Below are 13,583 nucleotides of genomic sequence, written 5' to 3'. Positions count from 1 at the left end.
AATCCAGAAAATCATCAGGTCATACTTCAAAAACTTGTACTCCACAAAATTGGAAAATCTAAAAGAAATTTTCTAAAAGAAAATCTAAAATCCAGGAAATTTCTGGATAAGTAACACATACCAAAGTTAAATCAAGAGCAGATAAACTGTTTAAATAGACCAATAACCCCTAAAGAAATAGAATCAGTCATTAAAAGTCTCTCAACCAAAAAAAAAGCCCAGGATCAGAGGGTTTCAGTGCAGAATTCTACCAGATCTTCAAAGAAGAGTTAATACCAATACTCTTTAAATTGTTCCACACAATAGAAACAGAAAGAACATTACCAAACTCCTCCTATGAGGCTACAATTACCCTGATTCCTAAACCAAACAAAGAAAGAGAACTACAGACCAAATTTCCCTCATGAACGTTGATGCAAAAACACTCAATAAAATACTGGCAAACAGACTCCAAGAACACACCAAAACAATTATCCACCATGATCAAGTAGGCTTCATCCAAGAGATGCAAGGGCCATTCAACATATGAAAGTTTGTCAATGTAATACACCATATAAACAAACTGAAAGAAAAAAAACACATGATCATCTCACTAGATGCTGAAAAGACATTTGACAAAATCTAACACCCCTTCATGATAAAGGTCTTGGAGTGATCAGGAATACAGGGAACATACCTAAACATAATAAAGGCAATTTGCAGCAAGCCAACAGCCAACATCAAATTAAATGGAGAGAAACTCAAAGTGATTCCACTAAAATCAGGAACGAGGCAAGGCTGTCCATTTTTCCCATGCTTATTTAATATAGTACTTGAAGTTCTAGCCAGAGCAATAAGATAACATAAGGAGATCAAAGGGATACAAATTAGAAAGGAAAAAGTCAAGCTTTCATTATTTGCAGATGACATGACAGTATACATAAGTGACCCCAAAAATTTGACCAAGGAACTCATACAGCTTATAAACACCTTCAGCAATGTAGCAGGATACAAGGTTAACTCAAAAAATCAGTAGCCCTCCTATATACAATTGACAAACAGGCTGAGAAGGAAATCAGAGAAACATCACCCTTTACAATAGACACTAATGATAGAAAAGAGCCTAATCCATGGAAATACATATCGATTGGACAAATATTTTGCACACTTTCTTCCTGATGCTGAGAAATCATTCAGCCATATTAAACTTCATACACTTTTTTTCTAAAGGTATTTTCATTCTCACACCCTTTCAACAATATCTTTACCTGTGTCCTGTTTCCTTTTAGTTTTTTTTCCTTTCATCATATGATGAAACAGAGCAAAATACTGATTTAAGTTCAAAAGAAAGTTGGCTCCAAACTTCATATGTAACATAATAGAAATAAATTAATATTTCCAGTATACATCGTGTTCAATTATGAAGCATTGTTATTCCCTTGAAAATGCCACATAAAACAGGTCACTCAACCATATTTTCTGCATTGTACAGTACAGGAAATGTTCTCATATAAGCATGGTTATGGTCGCATTTGAGAATAAATACCAGATGAATCAAAGCAAAATATCAACCAATTGAAATTGACAACATCCAAAAGAAAAACAAGGAAAAGCCCTGATAAAATGTCATCTTGAGGCAATGGCTGAGGAGTTTAAGACAGATGTCCACTCTATCTTGTAGGTGGATGAGCAGCCCATTAACTGTTTCTATTGTAGACATCATTATATCTAGAGATGGACAATAGCTCCCTCTCCTTAAAACAGTGTTCCCCTCAGTTGTAATGAAGTGCATGACGTCTTTCCCCTTGGCCTGTTTTGCTGTTCACATTGGTGCTTGTCACAGAGTCAGAACCTATCCTGACTCAGGGAAGGGTTGTTAGAGGATTCTGGAAACCAAGTGTTTGTGCCTCAACTTAGTAGACCAAAACCCCATCTCCTGAGCCTGCTTCTCAGTGAGCTCACAGAGCACCTGGCAGTGCACACACAAAAGACTTTAGATCCTCTGTAAAGTGGAAGGCTGCAAATGATGACTCTTTGTAGATGACCAGTGACTATAGAGGGAACCAGCTGTGTGTGCTGGATACTTGTATTCTAGACAGAAGATTCACATTTTTGCTAAAGACAGGCTGGACCATATGCACTGAGAATCTCCTAATTTCCTTATGCTTCATCAAAGGTAAGTTTACACACATACACACACACACACACACATACATACACACACACACATGCACGCACACACGCACGCACGCACACACCCATGTGGGCAATGGTGGAATGTCTTTCTGTATGCTGTGAATGTATTGCTCTGATTGGTTGATAAATAAAATTCTGATTGGCCAGTAGACAGGCAGGAAGTATAGGAGGGATAAGCAGAAAAGGAGAATTCTGGGAGAGCAAGGCTGAGTCAGGAGATGCCAGCACGCCTTCCAGGGAGCAGCATGTAAGGGCACACAGGTAAAGCCAAGGAACATGTGGCAACATATAGATTAACAGAAATGGGATGAGTTTGAGTGTAGGAGCTGGTCAGTGGTAGGCCTGAGCTAATTAATGGGCAGGCAGTTTTCATTAATATTAAGCCCCTGTGTGTTCATTTGTGTCTGAGCGGCTGTGGGATTGCAGGACAGCAGGGAGCCAGGTGGGACCAGGAAAACTTCAGCTACACACACACACACACACACACACACACACACACACACACCTCTATGTAATCACTATGTATCTAACAGATGACTCGATACCAAACAGTGTATATTACCTTCAGATTTGGACTTTGGTATGGAGATGTACTCTTCCTTGTGTGTTCATGGTTGCTGATGCTGAGAGAATCCTAGAGCAATATAGGGCATATTGGAGGTGAGATAGATTCACCATATCATTCTTATATATCCAGTGAGGAGCTCCACACTTGTTCTAACCAGTATGTGAGTATTTTGTGGCTCACCTTCATTTCTAAATAAATAATCAACAATAATTAAAAATCGTAATATTAAAGATGATAAACTGTGCTCAAATCAGTCAATAGAGTATACCATCAGGAGAAAGGCAAAATAAACAGGAAAGAAATAAATGAGTCTATTAGGAAATAGGAGCTTTGTTTTGATTTTAAATGATGAAATGCAAATTAATCTCATGCAGTGAATCCTAGAAATGAAGCTTCTATAGCTTTATGGATATTTGTCCATCCAGCAAAATTTCTTTAGGGAGAGACAAAGAATGTTTACCTAAATATGTGAGTAGCAATTTATCATTGCAGAACATTTTCCTTACCCAACATGCCAGCATTTAAGATAAACATAAGAGCAATAAAGACACAAGAGAAGCAGGGCATGTTAATATTGTTCAGGTGCCTTATATGAGTATAGACTCTAGGATAAGCACACATCATTTTCAACAGATAAATTCATGTCTGCCAATTAACATGCATTTATAATGATACACTATAACAATTATACACTAACATATGGGTTGTTATAATCATCTATATGAGACATTTTCTATAAACTGTTGAAACAATAGACATGAATATGTATAGACATCTGACAGGAAAGGAAAAATAATAAAGTATGTGGATATAGAGGCTGGAGAGATGGCTCAGAGATTAAATGTCCTTGCTGTCATTTCAGAGGTCATGAGTTCAATTCCCAGTGTCCACATGGGGCTCACTACCATCTATAAAGAGATCTGGTGCCCTCTTCTGGTGTGCATAGATACATGCAGGTGGAACACTGTGTACATAATATAATAAATAAATTTTGAAAAAGAATATGCATATATAGGCTGCAGTATGGATTGCATGTGACCTAATATAATACACCAACAGTAACACATTGATTTCCTAAGGCGGTGGTGAATATTTATTTGATGACTGGCATTCTTTTTTTTTTTTTTTTTTGGTTTTTCGAGACAGGGTTTCTCTGTGTAGCTTTGCACCTCTCCTGGAACTCACTTGGTAGCCCAGGCTGGCCTCGAACTCACAGAGATCCACCTGGCTGTGCCTCCCGAGTGCTGGGATTAAAGGCGTGTGCCACCACCGCCCGGCTGATGACTGGCATTCTTATTCTTTCTTTTTCTTTAATTTACTTGTTATATTCTTTCTTAGGGTGCAGATACAGTGTTGTGAGACTGGATCTCCTTATTACAAGCTGGCCTAGATCTCATTCTACAGCCTGGCATGCTATTGATTATATTTCAATCCTCCTGGCTCAGTCTCCCCAGTGCTGGAATAAGTTTAGTGAGTCAATGTGTCTGGTTTATGAGGAAGGATTTTCAAACAACTTTTACTTAATAGAGTGTGTACGGCTGCTAGTAAAGCTGTCTTCTATGTTTGTCATGTTGACTGTGGTTTTCAGCAGTTGAAGAGCACAGAACAGAGATCCTTAGGATCCCTAAAGATCAACAGGAAGGGGGAAATGGTGGGTAAGCCTGCAGTCAAAGCTTCACCTACGCGCCTCAACCAGATATGAGAGTCTACAAAAGAAACCTAAAACAAACTGCAAACACAGTCTAGAACATAAAAACTTACAAAGATGACCACCAGCATGAGGATGGTGTGGGCTGCTCTGGTCTCAGCATGGCCTCTAAGATCCTGATTGGAAGTGAGGACATGCTGTGTTCGATGGTGGTGTCTATGGAGGAGAAGCACCATGGAGACACTGGTCCAGACCATGATGCTGATGAATGTGGCATCATGGGAAAAATGCAAGATGACAATGCCTACACTGAATCCAGATGTGGAGCAGACCCACTTTCTTACATTGTTAGTGTCATTGCCTGTGCTCTGTGGACCACTGACTTTGACTGGAATGTAGACGTTATTTAAGATACTGAACAACCAACAACTGTAACAAGAATAACTCAGGACATTAGGTGCTCTTCCTCGGAGCCTCAACCTACCCCAGTGACGAGGAACAAGAGTGAGAAACTGATGGATGCTCAGGGCACAGGTGGAACACATGTTTGTGCTTTGAGCCACCAGCTGAATGAAGAACTCAATTTTGCATCACAGGTTACTTGGAGGACTCCTAGGAGCAAAAACCATCATGTTGCTTAGAAATGCAGTGACGAGAATGAACACATTGGCCACAGTCAAGTTGGTGACAATAACCTGTGTGGGCCTCAGTCGAGAGCCAGTAAAGATGGGAGAGAAACTGTGGACAAACAGAAGAGTGTTGGCCACAGTCCCAATTCTGACTTGGGAAAGCAGAAGCATCTGGAGAGCCAATTCCTCAGTGGTTTTTGGAGCTTTATCTGAGAAGTCATGGAGAGGTCTTCTGTGCAGAATGGAGTGATGACCAGGAGGAACACTGCTCTCTTCAAAACACTTCTCAATGTCTGAGCATAATGAATGATTTGAGTCTTTACGTCTATGATACGATTGTATCACAGTATAGGAGCTTGGCCTGGAGAACACTGCATAGACAATTCAGACTATTATTTTGTACTTCATGTACTTTCCCTCACCTCATGATGGAAGTGTACTAGTGATACAGCTCTATCATTCTTGGTCAACATGACACCAATTGTAACACAGTATGGCATAAAAACATATGAAAGCGGCCCCGGACTTCCCTTCTGGAGCACAGGTGAGTCCCCTAGCTTGCCCTGGACCCCATTCCTGGGCACCAGCCACTCTGGGGAAGACCTGCCCAAGTTGGCCCCAGGTTCTGGCCACCGGGCAGGTTCCCTTCTAGTCCCACTGGAAAGGATCCCCTTCTCCAAGACCCCTGGCAGACCCTGCAGTCTCCACGCCCTGCCCCCACGCCCATCTGCCTGAGCCCCAAGCCTCTTCCTGAGACTTAGAGGCTGGCCCCCAGCTCCCATCTTGCCCCAGACTTCCCTTGTGGAGCACAGCTCCCATCCTGCCCTGGACTTCCCTTCTGGAGGAGAGAGAGAGAGAGAGAGAGAGAGAGAGAGAGAGAGAGAGAGAGAGAGAAGAGCTCCCATCCTGCCCCAGACTTCCCTTCTGGACAAGAGCTCCCATCTGGACAAGAGAGAGAGACTTCCTGAATCTGTCAGCTCTGTCTGAACCAAGTGTGCGGATAAGGCCAAGAACGAACCAAAAGGAGAGGGGCAGACGTCAAGGCAGAAACACATACAACAAAATGAATAGCAATACAGCATCACCAGGCCCTAGCCCTCCTCCAACACCTAGACCTAAACATCAGAAATTGGAAGAAGCAGAAGAAAATAGCCTTATGAATGACATCATGAAGAAGCTAGAGGCTTGTGTAGAGGAAAAGACAAAAAAATGGGAAGAACGCTGTAAACAACTAGAGGAAAAGGCAAACAAATTAGAAGAAATCAATAAAGTCCTAGAAGAAAACAATAAAGTACTGAAAGAAAATCAAGATAAATCAATGAAACAAATGAAGGAAACCGTCCAAGACCTGAAAAGGGAAATAGAAAAAATGAAGAAGACACAAACAGAGGGAATGCTGGAAATAGAAAATCTGAGAAAATGATTGGGAACTTCAGATGCAAGTATAATCAACAGAATGCAAGAGATGGAAGAGAGGATCTCTAGTGTTGAAGATACAGTAGAAGAAATAGATTCATCAGTCAAAGAAAACACTAAAGCCAACAAAGTCATGAACCAAAATGTCCAAGAAATTTGGGACACCATGAAAAGACCAAACCTACGAATAATAAGGGAAGAAGAAGGAGAAGAATACCAACTCAAGGGCACAGAAAATATATTCAACAAGATCATAGAAGAAAACTTTCCCAACTTAAAGAAATGCCTATGAAGATACAAGAAGCCTATAGAACACCAAACACACTAGACCCCCCAAAAAAATCCCCTCGCTACATAATAATTAAACAATTAAACGTACAGAATAAAGAATCTTAAGAGCAGCAAAGGAAAAAGGCCAAGTGACATATAAAGGCAAACCTATCAGAATAACACCCGATTTCTCAATGGAGACTTTGAAAGCCAGAAGGACCTGGACAGATGTAATGCAGACACTAAGAGACCATGGATGTCAGCCTAGACTAATATACCCAGCAAAACTTTCAATCATCATAGATGGAGTGAACAAGACATTCCATGACAAAGCCAGATTTAAACAATATTTATCCACAAACCCAGCCCTACAGAAAGCACTAGAAGGAAAATTCCAACCTAAGGAAGTCAGATACACCCTCAAAAACACAGGCAATAGATAAAGCCACAGCAGTAAACCGCAACGAAGAGAAGCACACACACATCACCACCAAAAAATAACAGGAATGAACAATCACTGGTCATTAATATCCCTCAATATCAATGGACTTAATTCAACTATTAAAAAAAACATAGGCTTACAGAATGGATACAAAAGCAGGACCCATCTTTCTGCTGCATACAAGAAACACATCTCAAAGTCAAAGATAGACACTACCTAAAAATAAAAGGCTAGGAAAAGACTTTCCAATCAAATGGTCTTAGGAAACAAGCGGGTGTAGCCATCCTGATATCCAGCAAAATAGACTTCAAACTAAAATCAATCAAAAGAGATCAAGAAGGGCATTACATACTCATCACAGGAAAGATCCACCAAGATGAAGTCTCAATTCTGAACATTTATGCCCCAAACACAAGGAACCCACATATGTAAAAGAAACATTATTAAAGCTTAAAACACATATAAAACCCCACACATTGATAGTGGGAGACCTCAACACTCCACTTTCACCACTGGACAGATCTCCCAAATTGAAACTTAACAGAGAAATAAAGGACTTAACTGATGTCATGACTCAAATGGACTTAATCAATATCTACAGAACATTCCATCCCAACAAAAAAGAATATACCTTCTTCTCAGCACCCCATGGAACCTTCTCTAAAATCAACCACATACTTGGCCACAAAACAAATCTAAACAGATACAAAACAATTGGAATAACCTCCTGTGTTCTATCAGACCACCATGGTCTAAAGTTGGATTTCAACAACAACAAAAACTACAGAAAACCTACAATCTCATGGAAACTGAATAATACCGAACTGAATCTCCAATGGGTTAAGGAAGAAATAAAGAAAGAAATTAAAGACTTTCTAGAGATCAACGAAAATGAAGACACCACATATCCAAACCTATGGGACACTATGAAAGCAGTACTAAGAGGGAAATTCATAGCACTAAATGCCCACATATAGTAATTATATAAAATAAATATATTTATATATTTATTATAGATAAAGTGGTCTTTTATTATAATTTATACAGTATTCTGCCTGCATGTATGCCTGCAGGCCAGAAAAGGGCACTAGATCTCATTGCAGATGGTTGTGAGCCACCATGTAGTCTTGGGAATTGAGCTCAGGTTCTTGGGAAGAACAGCTAGTGCTCCTAACTGCTGAGCCATCTCTCCAGCCCCCATTTTTAGTGTTTACGTTAGGAGGCTCAGTCTGACGCAAGACAGAGAGAGGCTTTAAACCATGCTTGCATCTAGGGAGGGGAGAGCGAGACCCCAACTCTAGAAAGAGCCTTTTAATAAGATGGAACAGAGGCAAAAATTACCGTTATTGATATCTATATCAAAAGAATATATAAACTTTTGTGTACCCGAATCTAGTGGCCAGAGATCTCAGAGACATTTTTTTGAGGTCCGACCAAATGTAGTTAGCCCTATGATGACTTGAAAGGCAATAAGGGTGACAGAGATAAAATATTTAACCCACCTTTGTCTCCATAACATATTTCAATGACATTTATAAACATAGCAGAATGAACTACCAGACAAACAGACCAACTTTTAACGACACAGCTTTCAAATGAAACCTTCTCCTGAGAGGGATATTTCCCTATGAATTTTTAACCTTCCCTGATGGGCATCCTATTGATTCTGAAATAAAAGAGAAGAGTTAGTAGAATAATAGAAAAAAAGGAATTTTAATGGGTCTTTAAGGCTTTGTAGTCAGGATTGTAGTATCTGGGAGACTGTGAAAGGCAGCACTGTGGAAGTGTTGGTTGGGGAGGCTGGACAGCGGACCCCAACCCTGGCCTCCCTCACATGCCCCTGCCATCCAGAGCCTGCTGCCCTGAAGGCCCCTAGCAGATAGCAAGGGGTAAACATGATGACATTTCTATGATATCTTTCTATAACAAGTATTTATCTCACTTTCCTGAAGTAAACTTTAGGTCAACTCATGGAAAACTATGTCATAATACCTATAAATCATCTGCCACATCTATCTGGAGATAAAATGTGTTCAAAACCTGTGGAGAATTGCTGTGAGACTGAATCTTCCTTATGACAGCTTGACCTGGAGCTAAACCATAGATTTTATGGCCATCCTCTTGCCTCAGCCTCCCTAGTGCTGAGATTACATAGTGAGCCAAAATGACTTCACAGTCCAAAACATTTTCAACCCATGATTACCAAATATTTTATAATCACAGTGAAGCTGTCTTGTGTGTTTTTCCCATGGATGAAGAGTACAGAACAAGGGGGTGAAGAGTACAGAACAAGGATCCTCTTGATCCCTAAAGAACAAAAATAAGGGAGAAATGGTGGGGAGCTTTCAGACAAAACCTCCCTGTCACGCCTCAACCAGAGATGAGAGTTCACTTAAGAAATGTGAGGAGAATTACAAATACCGTCTGCAAGATAAAGCTTACAAATGTAACCGAACGTCAGGATGGTTTCAGTGGGTGTGATTTGGTTCTCACTTAAGGTGTGAATTTGTATTGACTTGAGGTGTGAATGTGCTGCACTCTCTGGCCATTTCTGTGCAGAAGCATCATGACGACATTGGTCTAGAATGATGCTGACAAAGTAGAGTCATGGGCAAACCATGTAAGACTACGTCCCCACTGAAACTAGAGGGGAGCAGACACTTGCTTTTAGAGTCAGTATTATTGAGTTGGGCTGTACATGGGTGATGTTCATTGGGGTGAATGTCATTTAAGACACCAAGGAACCATTGAGTGTCACAGAAAAAACTCAGAACAACCATAAGGTCTGAAACCTGAGGACTTCAGTTATATCATTTGACTTATATGATTTAAGGGGGGAACTGATTCCTTCAAGCTGTCCAGTGACCCCTACATGGGTGTCCTAGCACTTATGTCTGTACACACAGAAACACACACAGACACACACACAAACACAGACACAAACACAAACACAGAAACACACACATAAACACACAAATATACACTCAATCAATAAATAAAATACTAAAGATTTGAAAGACATGAGTTGGGGAGACAGTCTGAAGAATATTTCTTTAGGTTGTAAGACTGTTTAAAGACAATGAAGGAAAAATTAGACTGTAGGACATAATCATCAAAGTTGACCAAGATGGTGGTTATCAGGCATATTTTACTTCTAAAATCTCCAGGGAATATAATAATAATCATTTGAAAACAGTCCTCACAACATGTGTGTGGGGATGGGACATCTGAACCATAATTTCAATAGCAATTCCAAAGCAGGATGTGCTGTCTACACTAATCCTGGGTGTAGCGAGAGTTTTCCTGCCTGGCCCACAGTCAGGACAAATCTCTCTCACCTGCCAGTCCCACAGCCGCTCAGACCCAACCAAGTAAACACAGAGACTTATATTGCTTACAAACTGTATGGCCGTGGCAGGCTTCTTGCTAACTGTTCTTACAACTTAAATTAATCCATTTCCATAAATCTATACCTTGCCACGTGGCTCGTGGCTTACCGGCATCTTCACATGCTGTTTGTCATCATGGCGGCTGGCAGTGTCTCTGACTCGGCCTTCCATTTCCCACCTTTATTCTCCTCCTTGTCCCACCTATACTTCCTGCCTGGCTTCTGGCCAATCAGTGATTTATTTATTGACTAATCAGAGCAACACATTTGCCACACAGACCATCCCACAGCACCTGGGGGGACTGATTCAGTTTGTGGAGGTCTCCCTCACAGATCATGAGAGGACATGCAGCAGAAGAGAGTGGGCACCACAGATGAAGACAGAGAAGCAAAGCAATCTGCAGGATGCTTTCAGTAACATTTTATCTTTAAAATTTTATTTACTTATTTAACGTGTGTATTCAAGTGTTTATACATAACATTATACTGGAATTTGGGTTCAGAATTTTTTTAATCATCACCAGTTTACAAAAGGGAATTGGAGGTTCCTTTTTGGGGTTCTTAGTGTCATTATCAAAAAATTTCAAAATGAATCAAATAGAAGCAGAAGGATGAGTTAGGTTGAAAAATAAAATCATGCCATAATTCTCAGAGGCTTCTCACAAGAGGGAAATAAATATGTCATGGAAAGAAACCATGAACTCCAGTTAAGCATGGAATTCAGCCACACAATGGAAGACAACCGCCTCGTGGGGTGTGGGGTGTGGGAAAAGACTAAAGAATGCCAGTCTTAGGGCAAGATTGCTTAGAGCAGAAAAGTGACTAAGAACAGCTTGGCTGTTCTCTTATAAAAGCCTGTGCTAGGCATGGGAATCTGGAAAAGTAGAGTATTTCATCATGGGGATAATTTTTCTAACCTGTCTTTAGCACGGCTTAAAGTGAGTCCAACATCCTAAGGTGACCCTTCCTTCTTAAGGCATAATACCTCAGCAAGGTGATAGACCAGATAACTTGAATGGGGAGTCTACCATCAGGCCAGAGATTCTACTCATTAGCCTAGACCAGGTTTACCCTTAATGGACTTCACTGTTACACGAATATCCTCTCTTCTGAAGTGGAAAACAAAAATCATTGAAGAACCAGATCAGGGATCAGAGATCTCAGCCATTTCTAGCATCTCTGATATCTGGAGAGGGTGATGGTGCTCAGAGGTCCACAGACACTCTTTGTTTTAACCAAGAAGGAAACTGGTTATTTTCCTTTGCCGGTCATTAGTATGAACTGCATAGTCAATAGGTGTCCCCTTTTCTTATCTTCCTCCTCTGAATAGGTAACCTCAACTTCAATATGTTCTTGGGGAGAAGGCTCCTATTGTTCCTTATAACTGAAGTGGGACAGTGGGTATGAGAAAAAGGGAACCACCTAGAAAGATCTGTCTAATAAATCACAGAAGGACACTAAAGTTTTATTTGTGATACAGGTAGAGGGAGGGAAAAGATCCTTGACTGGAGCCTGGCAGGAGATATAAGAATGAAGTAAAAGCAAGAGTTATTAGAGTGGAACATCCTAGGCAAGAAACTAGGAGAAGCCAATGTCAGAGTTTTTCAACATCCTCATCAAAGCCTTTGTATTTGTGATGGGATCACAAGACCATCCATTACACTGCTCAATCAATTTCCTTTGACCTCAGTGGCTGGACTCAACATCTGAGAATTGCTCGATTTCTTCATGTTGTAGAAAGATTAGATTTAGATATTGGAGGTTTGAAGGAGATTGGCCCCTGTACACTCATATGTTTGAATTCTTGTTCCCAAGTTAGTGGAACACTTTGAGAAGGTAGAAGAGGTGAGGCCTCATTGGAAGAGGTGTGTCACTCTGTTGGGATTTGAGGATTCACAAGACTCACATTTGGAATGCAAGCTCTACATGGGATGTCTCCATCAAATTCCTCCTCTTGGAACTCAGGGAAGACTATAGAATAGGAGGAGAAAGAGTGTAAGAGTCAGAGGGGATGGAGGAAACCAGGAGATCAAGTCACACTGATTTAACTGAGCAAGATGCATATAAGCTCATAGAGACTGAAGAAGCAAGTACAGGGCCTGCAGGAGTCTGCCCCATATCCTCTGAATATATATTACTGCCTATAGCTTAGTATTTCTGTGGGACTCCTGAGTGTGGGAATGAGTGGGGCTCTGATTCCTGTGCCTGCTCTTGGGGATCTTTTCTTTCTGTGGGGATGCCTTGTCCAGTCACAATATGATGATTTTTTTGTTTTCTCCTAGTATATTATGTTTTGTCACATTTGGCTGTTATCTCTAAGAATAAGATTGTTTTCTATGAGAGACAGAAAGAGTGCATGCAGAGGAAGGGGCTGGGTTAAATAGAAGGAGGGGAAACTGTCATCAGAATATATTGTATGAGAACAGAATCCACTTTCAATCAAGAGAAACAAATGAAAACAATTACATTTTATTTTGTATGTATGAATGTTTGCAAGAAAAATGTATGTGCACTACACATGCCGGGCACGCTGAGTGGTCAGAAGAGAAGAGAGCATTGGATCCCCTGAAACCTGAACCACAGATGGCTGTTAGCCCACACGTAGGTGCTGTGAACCTACACTGGGTCTTCTATAAAACAAACAAGTACTCTTAACTGTTCAAACACCTCTCCTAGGATGGTATTAATAATCACTGAGTAAAATTTAGACAGAAATAAAAAATAAAGTCTAATAAACTCTAATACATTTAAATACATACAGAATGGACAAATATTTTGTTCTTTTAAGGCAGTACTTGTAAAACTTACCAAGAAGAGACCAATACTTGGAGAGAATCCCATTTTAATTCAATGTATTGAACTTTGACCTTACCAAGATATGATCACAGATGACATGTCGATATCTCACTTTCACTTCTATTTATATCTTACTCAGAACTTCATAACTTGGTCAGGCTTGCACACTTTCTTCTGATGCTCGGAAATTATCCAGCCATATTAATCTTGATACACATTTTTGTGCTACAAATATTTTCATTCTCACACCT

The 13,583-nt window shown here is 40.3% G+C and overlaps 1 pseudogene; it reads right to left on the bottom strand.

Annotated features, from left to right (window-relative positions):
• Window positions 1-4,327: 4,327 nt before the first annotated feature.
• LOC131901372 (vomeronasal type-1 receptor 4-like) lies at window positions 4,328-7,007 on the bottom strand (annotated as a pseudogene).
• Window positions 7,008-13,583: the final 6,576 nt, after the last annotated feature.

Source organism: Peromyscus eremicus, unplaced genomic scaffold, assembly GCF_949786415.1.
Source record: "Peromyscus eremicus unplaced genomic scaffold, PerEre_H2_v1 PerEre#2#unplaced_72, whole genome shotgun sequence".
NCBI classification, from domain to species: domain Eukaryota; kingdom Metazoa; phylum Chordata; class Mammalia; order Rodentia; family Cricetidae; genus Peromyscus; species Peromyscus eremicus.
Note: the sequence above shows the minus strand (reverse complement) of the source record. Positions and strands in the feature narration are given on the sequence as shown.